Source organism: Belonocnema kinseyi, chromosome 2, assembly GCF_010883055.1.
Source record: "Belonocnema kinseyi isolate 2016_QV_RU_SX_M_011 chromosome 2, B_treatae_v1, whole genome shotgun sequence".
NCBI classification, from domain to species: domain Eukaryota; kingdom Metazoa; phylum Arthropoda; class Insecta; order Hymenoptera; family Cynipidae; genus Belonocnema; species Belonocnema kinseyi.
Window position 1 is genome coordinate 118,272,079 of NC_046658.1, and position 10,973 is coordinate 118,283,051.

General features: G+C 27.5%; 1 protein-coding gene across 1 annotated transcript in view; it reads left to right on the forward strand.

Moving 5' to 3' along the window:
* Window positions 1-10,973, forward strand: part of LOC117182225 (eukaryotic translation initiation factor 3 subunit F) — a 27,785-nt gene that overhangs the window by 9,711 nt on the left and 7,101 nt on the right. The window lies entirely within an intron of this gene.

Here is a 10,973-nt window from a genome sequence, read left to right on the forward strand (position 1 = left end):
GGGGGGGGGGGGTCAACTGAAATCTTACGTAAGATTTCGCGTCGTCTAAAAAGATCAGTTTTAAATTTTATCGCAACTGCAAGTCCTGCAACATTAAAATAATGTTTGTTGGCGCCATCCAGCGGTGTTTAACGTAACTATACCACTTGCTGTTGGTATTCACTATTAGTGGTATTCACACTTAATAGGAAAAATCTGCTGAAATGGCGTCTGGTGTTTGTATTCTAACATTAAAACAATAAAGTTTAAAAAATGAGCTCGAAAAGAGGTGAACACCTTTATGACGCCTGTAAAAAAGTTTACAATGACAAATCTCCAGCAATGCAGCAGCAATTCGCCATGGGTAGTTGAGGATGCGCAAATCCATTTTTCACGCTTCTACTATTTAATACTTAAACTTCATAGAAAAAGCTTAATTAAGTGTTTTTAAAAATTTTTCTAAAAATGTCTACGTTCGTCATTTAAAATTTCATGGATCTAAAATTCTTAAATTTTATACCAAAAATGTTACCAAATTTAATCAGCTCCTATTAGTTTAAAGAAAGTTCTGCGTTACGTTTATATAGTCATTATTATTTATGATAATATAAATAATATTGTATTTAACTAAAAAATAGTGTTTTTTCCTTTCATTCAAGAAAATCTGTTTTCGATAAAAAAAATTGTGGGGGGGGGGGTCAAGCAAATCCTACGTAATATTGAGGGTGGGGGGTATAGGCAATGCTTACTGTTGCTTATATGGGGGAACGGGGAGGTTCAAAATCTCCAAAAAAGTGCTTACGCAATACTGGAACAGCCCCTAATTTTTTTTTGTTGAAAATACTTACTCCAATAATTAAAAGACACGTAAGTGGTATAATAGATTGATGGGTATTTTCAAAGTATTGTTTGTAAATACCAAGAGCAAAATAAGAGCCTGCTACAATTACACTAGAAAATATTGCTGTATGTCTTCGGCCCATTCTAAAATAAGAAAGAACCAAGATTTAATAAGAAATAATTTCAAGCAATAACAAATATTATTCGGGATGTCTATCTGACCGGGAAAAGTCGGGGAATTTTCTTGGCCGGAAAATAACGGAGAATTTGATTCAGTGACTGGTATTTCTCACTCGATATCAAAAGATTTTTTATATTTTATTACTCGGAGTTTGTTCAAACACAAAGCGAAAATATGAGTGACGTTGTTTGCAATTTTTTTGTATCTTTAAAAGTCTTTGAAATCTGGAAATTAGTATTTGTTGGAAATTGTAGACACATAGTTAAAAAAAAATAAAAAAAGATTTACGTTTGAAACTAAAAATACATTAACTGTAATTAGGTTTTAAAACATGAGATTTTAGTATAGACATCTTTGTTGAAAAATCAACTATTTTGTGAAAAAGTCATATTTTTTGTTGTAAATTCGTCTTTTTGGTTTAAAAAATAAACTATACTTAGTTGACATAAAAACACTTTATTGAACAGTCATTTTCTTGTTTGAAGACTCATCATTTCAGTTAAAAATTAATCTCTTCGGTAAAAAATAAACTTTTTTTTGGGAAAATTCAAAGATACTTAATTAAAAGTGAAACTATAAATAGAAATAAATAAATAAAATAAGTCAATAAAAATTCATCCCTTTGGTTGAAAAATCAACAACTTTGATAAACATTCGTTTTTTTTTGTTTTTTGTTGAAAATTCGTCTCTTTTTTTTATAAGTTTATCTATTTGATTGCATAAATTCTAGGGTTTGGTTGAAAATAATTTATTTTTGTTGATAATTCATCTATTCGGTTAAAAATTCATCTCTCTTAGTTGAAAATGTAACTACTTGGTTTAAAGTTGTACTACTAACCTAAAAATCATTTTTTTGGTTCAAGATTCTTCTCTTTGATAGAAAATGTAACTATTTTGTTGAAAATTTATTTTCTTTGTTTAAATACATCTTTTATCTGAAAATGTAACTATTTTATTTAGGTTGAATATTGATGCTTTTTAGTTGAAAATACATATATTTTGTGTAAAATTGGTGTATTTTGTTAAAAATTTGTCTTATTTGTAGAAAATTAATCTTCCTATTTCAAAAATAATTAATTTTGTTAAAAAAATCATCTCTGGTTTAAAATTAAACCGTTTTGTCATAAATTACTTTTTTTTAAGTATTGATATTTTTTAAAACGAAAATTTAACTATTCGCTTGAAAATTCATGTAGTTTTTTGAGAATTTATTTTTCATTTGATGAAAAGTAATCGTTTCTGCTGGAAATTTAACTATTTGGTTGAAAATTCATGTGTTTTGTCAAAAATTCGGCCTTCTTTTATGGTAAAAAATTAATCTTCTTGTTTGAAAATTAATTTATTGGTGTTGAAAATGCAACTATTTCGTTGAAAATTCATGTGTTTTGTTTGAAAATTGACGTATTTTGTTGAAAAATCGCCTTTTTGGCAGAAAATTAATATTCTTTTTGCAAAAGTAATTTTTTTGTTAAAAGTTCGTCTCTGGTTAGAATTTGATCTGTTTTCTCAAACAACATTTTTTTAATATTGGTATTTTTTAGTTGAGAGTTGAACTTTTTTTTGTTACAAATTTATGTATTTTGTTGAAAATTCACCCTATTTTTTCTAGAAAATTACTCTTCCTAATTTAAAAATAATTTGTTGTCATTGAAAATTTTACTATACTTAGTTGAAAATTTATCTATTTTGTAAACAGTTTATTTTTTCATAGAAGGTTTATCTCTTTTGTTGACAATTGATTTATTTTGTTGAAAATTCGTAATCTGTAGTTGGATTTAAGTGTTTTTGATTCATCGTTTCCGTTGAAAAATTCATCTCTGGTGGAAAAATGAACTATTTTGTTCCAAGCCTGTCTTTTTTATTACAAATTATTTTCTTGGCGGAAAATTGATCATTGTGCGTTGAAAATTAAATTATTTTGTTGAAAATGCATGTGTTTATTTGAAAGGTCGTCTTTTTTCTGTAGAAAATTAATGTTTTTGATTGGAAATTCAACTATAGTTGGTTGAAAGTTGAATACTTTATTAAAAACTATTTTTGTACTTTCGTTGAAAGGTTCATTTCAGTTTAAAATTCGTCTCTTTGATTCAAACATGACATAGTTTGTTAAAAATTCGGTTTTTTTTTTAAGTAAAAATTCATTTTTTTTTAACTTAAAATTTAACGTATCTAGTTTTGCTACAAAATTGATCTGCTTAAGTTGAAAACTGTTATTGTATGTTAAAGCTTTAGCTTTTCAATCAAAAAGAATCTTTAAAAGAATTTATTCCCATATTTTCCTTAAAAAAAATTACTCTATTTTCCCTGTTTATTACCATTTTGGGCTATGAAGTCTGCATTAATTTAGACCTGGAAGAAGGAATTTTTCAAACAAAAATACAGCTGAAAACAACTATCATCCTACATAGAACAGGGAATTATCCAAAATAATAAAAATTCTGAGTTAGGCAAAGGGAAATTTTAAAAAGAAGTATATTTTCCATACCGAGAAAACCAAGCGTTTAAAATAATCCGTCAGGCGAATACTGAAGTATTATTACCTGAAACTGCAGACCATTAAGACAATTCCAGCAATCATTTGAGTGAATCCAATAATAAATGTTGCCATAAAAGGATTGATTTTTACGCCTGAATTACTCACAATGTCTACAGTGTATGAAAGCAAAACTGAAACGCCTGAAAAGTGTGTTAGAACGAAGTAAACCTTCAAGATCATGAAGGGTTTCCAGATTTCAGGTTTCTTGAAGAATCCAATTCGATTTTTAATATTCGAGCCATATGAACTCTTCGTTCCCCCAACTTCTTCAGTATTTTGAAGGGCTATTTTTGGTTGGATGTGGTTAATTATTTCAGCGAATTCAGTCTCAAAACTTGGAGTTGGTTTTTTAAGTCCACGCAAACGCAAAAGAGATTTTCTTGCATCATCTTCGCGACCCTTTAATAATAACCAATATGGACTTTCTGGAAGAAAAAGCGAGACAGCTAATACTGATAGAAGTTGCACCAAAAGTATTCCTATAGCCATAAATCGCCATTCCTAAAGAAAAGGAGTATAATTTGTATTAGAATTTATAGTATAGAAAAATCTATTTAGAGATAATTTCTATTACTTTTGTTTCAATAGTAGTATGTTTAATAATACTTCAATTTTTATTCTGTCGTATTATAACCAGGGATGCCACATGGTGACTTTTAGGTACTTTTTAAAGAAAAAGTCACTTTTTTAAAGGAAAAAGCTACTTTGATCACTTTAATGTATCTCATTTAAAATTTTATCTATCAAAATTTAAGAACAATTAAATAATCTATGCATGAATTCTATAGTAATCTCTGGTATGAAAATACTATTCACTATCAGACATCACACTCTTTCCCCGATTACCATATTTTCTTCTTTCTTAAATAATTCATTTTTTTCCCCTGGTTTCATGAAACTTTCCCTTTCCTCGATTTTCGCTTAAATTTGAACTAAATTAACAGAACCCAAGTAAGAAAATCCAATTATATTTGGTTTAAAATTCAACTATTTTGTTCGAAAGTCTTATTTTGTGTTGCAAAATCATCTTTTTCAATAGGAAATTCATTCATTTTGTTCGAATATACATCTTTTTTGTTTACAAAAAAACTATTCTTGCTTGAAATGAAACCAAATTATTAAACATTCATTTTCTTGCTTGAAGATTCATAATTTTAGTTAAAACTTCATCTATTCGGTTGAAAATAAACTTTTTTCAGTTAAAAATTCAACTATAGTTAAATAAAAGCGGAACTACTTTGTGAACAAATAATTTTATTGGTAGAAGATTCATGATGGAAATAAGAATTCAATAGCTTGGTTCATTTTTCAAATCTAATGGTGACTGAATTAATAGAAATCAATACTCAATAAGGGAATCTAATTGTTTTAAGTTGAAAAATATTTTTTTATATTTTTCGTTCACAATTCATAATTGTCGGATAAAACTGTTATTATTTAATTGCAAATTTAAGTATTTTATTGAAAACTCAACTATTTTGTTTAAAAGTCATATTTTTTATCGAAAATTCCATCTGTTTTACTGAAAATTCTTCTTGTTGCATTGTTCTTGGTTCCAGTTTATTATTCTTTTTTTCGAAATTTCGACCATTTAATTAAAAGTTCAACTACCATCTAGTTAGAAATTCAACTTTTTGTTTAAAACTCGTCTTTTTTTGGTAGAAAATTCATAATTTAGGTTAAAAATTCACTTATTTGATTGAAAATTCATCTATTTTGTTTACAATTCATCTTTTTTTTGCTGAAAATTCAAGGACTTGATTGAAAGTCAAACTACTTTGATAAAAATTAATTTTTTGGTGAAGATTCATTTCTTTGTTTAAAATTTTATATTTCTTTAGTTCGTATATTTTGATTAAAATTGTAATTTTTTATTTAAATATTTAATCTTATTAAATTTTGGAAACACCCTTCCTTCTATAAAAAAAAAATAAATGAGTGGAAATGAATTCTAAAAAGTGAAGAAGGAATTAAATTAAAATTCTCTATTACTGTTACAATTGAAAATTGAATTGATCATTCATCATTCTAATTTCAACCAAAAAATATTAATTTTCAATCAAATAGTTGAATTTTCAACAAAATTAGAATGTAAAATTGATCAAATGAATAGAATTTCATCTATTCTTGTAAATGCAAGCTGCTAAATTAAAAGTGGAATGAAATTGAAATTGTCTGTTTTTGTGTGAGAAGTAGTCACTTTATGGCTTAGATTAGTCACTTTTCTTCAATTTTTTCAAGTACATTATTCTATGGCAGTCCTGATTATAACCAGCCAGTACTTCTGTATTTAAACAAATCTGAACCTCGAAGACATATCCGTAGAAATAACTCAGTAAATATCCCATACAAATAAAAAGTGATATGGAGGAATTAAGGACTCGAGATGTATGAATCGTCGTAATCTCCACAATATAGATATGAGAAGGTACCGCTAACAATCCATATACGAAACCTGGTTAAAGATTATACGTAATTAAAAAGGTCTTAAAATCTTTCTTGCACTTTGGATTAACATCTTGCTAAAAGTAAATAAGCAAATAGAAATTGTAACCATAACAAATCTTCCTTCCAATTTTCCATTAACTACGAAAGAAAACGATATGAAATAGTTTTCTGATTTGATGTCTGGAAAATACAGCTGATATATGTATAAGGAAAAACCTTATTTCTTCGAAAAAATATTGCTAAGAAGGTCATATTTTTGTCGAAAATCTTTAAAGCCAATTGAATTTTTTAATTCCTCGATCTATATCAATTCATCATGATTCTGCATCTCACAGATTAACATTGTTCTACCAGTGGGGATACGAAACGATGATAGATCGGTTTTTTATACTTTTTTCTATTATCTATAATCGCACGATGTAATTTTTTTTTAAGCCGCGAAATTTCCTGTGTATTTTGCGACAAGAATCGAGATCAAAGACGTTCCCCAATTCCCGTTTCTTTCCTCTTTTTCAAAAAGTTCCTCTTTTTTCAATGAATTTCCCCTATTTCGATGATATTTCTTCTATTTTCTTATACTTACATACTTTCATAACGCTTACTTAAAAAAAAACACATTTTTAAGAAAATGTATGTGCCCTAGAGTGCTCGGCCAAATCTCGAGTTTTGGATTTTCTTAAACCCTGGGGCGGAACATTTTTTCTCGAGTTGAGAAATTTATTCTTTATGTTTCCTGATTTAAAATAATATTTTGAGGTTGCATATTTGTGGATTTTTGTTTTAAGGGTCAAATTTAGCCTTCAAATTTCTTTTGAAGTATGAACCTCATTGGAAATATTCGTAACTTAATTAACAATAATTTCATTGGCCATAAATAATACATATCGGCGATCCCTTAGCGACCTCTGAATATTTGTGCTTATCACTTTTGCAATTATCAATTAAAGACATAACAATATAATTTAATTCAAATTTAATTTCTATTCCAATGAAATAATCAATGTTAATTTCAAGTCAATAATAAAAAAAGAAACCTCTATCAATAAAATAAATCTTATTATATTATTTTTATTCTGCTGATACTATAACTTTAAAGAAAAAAATTATAAATAGAACTTTATAACCTAAAAAATGGGTTACCTAAAAAGCAGCACAACGAAAGATTTCGATTCTTTTTGCAAAATTTTCAGGAACTACATAGATTCAAAATCTAAAAGTAACTATACAAAAAAATGCTAAAAATATTATTATAAACAGAACTAAGAAACTATTTTTTTAAACTATAACCTCTAATTTGGTTTATAAACATTAAATTTAAATTCTCCGTAATATGAAGGTAATCTGGTTAGAGAATCGGTCCAATTACGCGAAGTTTTTATGTACGATTTAATATATTTAAATAGTCTAGAAAAAGTTGGATAAATAAGGTTCTTCCTTATACATATACTATTAATTAGTAATTTAGTTTATTATATACTAAAAAACTTTCTATTTATATTCTTATCTCTTACCTGTAAATACTCGAGCTATTAATAATTGAGTCACACTATAACTTGAAGCAATAAGAATCCATCCCATCATGTCAATAATACCACCGATTATAATATTGTTGCGCCTACCATGTTTTATAACAAAAATAGATGCTATACATCCAATTGGCGATACAATAGATGGGATAGATGCTATAAAACAAAATTAAATTTTATATTTAACATGATAAATGATTCTAAAGATTTTCTGAAGAATTCCAGAATCAAAATTGATGACTATTATTTAAATTAGAATTTTAGTTTGAAAATATTTGTATAATTTTTCAAAATACTATTAGGCTTTAATTATTATTTATTAAACTTGATACTATCTCACCAAACAATCCCGCAGTTTCTACATTTAAAATAGGTTCAATGGTAGAATTCCGCAAATGTGGCAAAGCCACTGATGAGTATCCCAGTCCCGTACCCACCCCCATGGCTACCAATCCAGACAGAAATGAGTAGAGATACTGCGTATTAAAAAATCGAATGACAAAATAGTTAATTTTCTTGCATTTAAAACTTACTGTACCCGTAACTGTACCCGCGATAAAAAACTATTAGGAATTCCAAAAGATTTCAGATTATATTGAAAATATTTCAAAGTATTTGAACTATTTTAGGGTATTTAAAAATGTTTCGCAGTAAACATTTAGTAAATATTTAGTAAACATTCCAGCAGTAAACAGTAAACATAAGTTTCAAAACATGCCAAGGTATTTTCAAGTAATTAAAAAAAATCCAAGAATCTTAATTATTGTAAGGAATTTCAAAAGATTTAAATGCATTTCGAAAGACTTTAAAGGACTAAATATTTTAGGGCATTTTAAAAGATTCGAAGTAATTTTTAATAGACTTAGATAATTTGAAGGCATTAAAAACAATTTAAAAGGCTTTAGAAAATTTTCAAAAACGTCCAATGCATCTTCAATAGCTTTAAAAAGTTTCAAGGAATTTGGAAAGGTTTCTAAGTATTTGTAATATTTTAGGGTATTTAAAAATATTTAAAAGGATCCGAAAGATTTAAAAAATTTCAGTGTAATTTGAAAGCATCCAAGGAATTTGCAATAGATTTAATTTTTTTAAATGATTTGGGATGATTTCAAAGGATTTTAGAAGATTCCAAGGCATTTTCAAGCGATTCAAAAATTTCAAAGGGTTTTAATTATTGTAATATTTCGAAAGACTAAGGATTTTAAGTATTTTAGGGTATTTTAAAAGTTTCCAAGTGAATTGATAAGATTTCCGAGGATTTCAGTAATTTAGAGAAAATCTTAAAAGTTCTAGATATTTTAATACATTTTCACAAGAATTGAGGGATTTCAAATTTTTTCAAAAATTTCAAGATACATTTTAGATTGATTTAAATAATTTGAAGGGATTTCAAAGAATTTGACAGATTTTAGGATATGTACTTTTTTTAATTCCAAAAAATTTTCAAGAGTTTAAAAAAATGCAAGGTATTTCAAACGATTTCAAAGGAATTGAAATATTTCACGGCATTTTAAATATATTTCAATAATTTGGAGTTATTCCAAATGATTTGAAATATTTTAGCGTAATTTAAAAGATTCATAGACATTTACAAGGGATTCGACCAATTTCAAGGGATTTCTAAGAACTGTTATGATTTTTAGAGGTTTTAAAAGCTCTTATATTTCAATAAAATTTTCAGGATTCTTATTAATTTATCCTAAATTCTTTTGAAGTTTTTAGTTTACGTGCATTCTTTTAATTTTACTGAATTCTACTAAATTCAATTGATGTTTTTGAATTTTTTGTTTTTGCTTAATTCATCTAGAAGTCTTTTAAACTTGCCTTAAATTCTTAGGCATTTCAAAAAATTCTTTTAAATTCCCTTCAATTTTTGTAAACTCATTTCAAACTTGCTAAATTCAATTATTAAAAAAAAAATTTTTTTGAATTGTTTTCAATTAACTTGGTTGTTTTTACTCACATTGAGTTTAAGTATTATCACTTTATACTAAATTATCCTCGAATTCTTATAAATTGCATCGAATTGTTTTTAATTTTTTTTTTTTTAATTCAAAGGAACATTGTTACATTACTTTTGGTCACCTTTGGACTTTTTTCAAATAAATTAGACTGTGGCAGCCCTAAAAATAATAAATTAAAATGTATATATTTGGTTTTATAATTGCTGTATTCGATTTATAACAGATTCTATATTAAAAATGTTATAAAATTATAATTTTTGCATTTAAATATTAATTGTCAGAAATAAGTAAAGGAATGATGAAAATGGAGTTTTGCAGCCACCCTGATAGTGGATATTAGCTACGATTGTTAAAATCCTAAAACGTTAGGTAAATAAAATTTTACCTGATATACAGTTTCTCGTTCTGAAATTAGTGAAGGTAATAACCTCATTTTTTGTTTTGTTTTTGTTGAGTAAAATTGATTAGGATATTCTTTCTAAATCCCTGACTAGAAAATGTGTGAACTTTTTAAAGATAAACTTGTAAATAGTGTTAAATCAGCAGATGCGGTCTGCTTATTCTAACTTTTCAATTATAAATGACTGAAGAATCTTCAAAAATAGCAAATATGTATTCACTACATTGGCGATAAAAATGACTGTAGACTGATAAGTTGTTTTATATGCCACGTATCGAAAAAGAGTGGGATTACAGCAGCTTATGTAAATGAGATAATTTTGGATCATTAATATTTAATTTTTAAGGAATCCGAATTCTACCTTCCGATATTTTTTTTTCGACAACTTACGTTCACCCAAAATGTGATATTGAGTTAAAAATTTGGGCAATTAAATTAAATACAGGTTTGGATGGTCTTCAATTTATAGTTTAAAAAATATTTTATTTTTTGAAATTTTTTCCTAATAATTCTAAAAGTTGGGATCATGCAAACGTGCCTTGATCCCTTTTGGTTAATTTTCCAAATTTTCAACTCGATATCACATTTCGTGTGAACGTGAGTTGTTGAAAAAAATGTCCCCCAAAAATCAGACCGCATTTTGAACTGACGTACCCGATGGCATCCCAGTGGACCTATGCTTAGTTATATTTAAATTTAAGAAAACATGTCTCGCAATTCTAGGAGTTTATAGGAGTCCAAATGTGGCGCTATCTTGGACAGTGATTTGGACGAGGCCACTTCACATGTCACGCTCTGTATCGCTCAGGCAGGTTATCAAAGAACCGACCCGCTCAGACTCGATTTTGGAGCTTATCTTCGTAAGCGACGACCTCCTTTAGATTTGGGAGTAGCCAAGCTATCAAAGAATTCGATCATGACTTGATTTTCTGCGACATAAACCTAGATCTATTTATGAGACCGAGTGTATACCGCGTAGGTAGGGACTTTAAACGTGTACAGTCTGTCAAGTTAAAGCGTGGGTGGCTTTACTCGCAGTCGGTAAGGTGTATCGACATGATTTTGGTGTCAAAATATTAAGAAGAGCTACCTCTTTCAT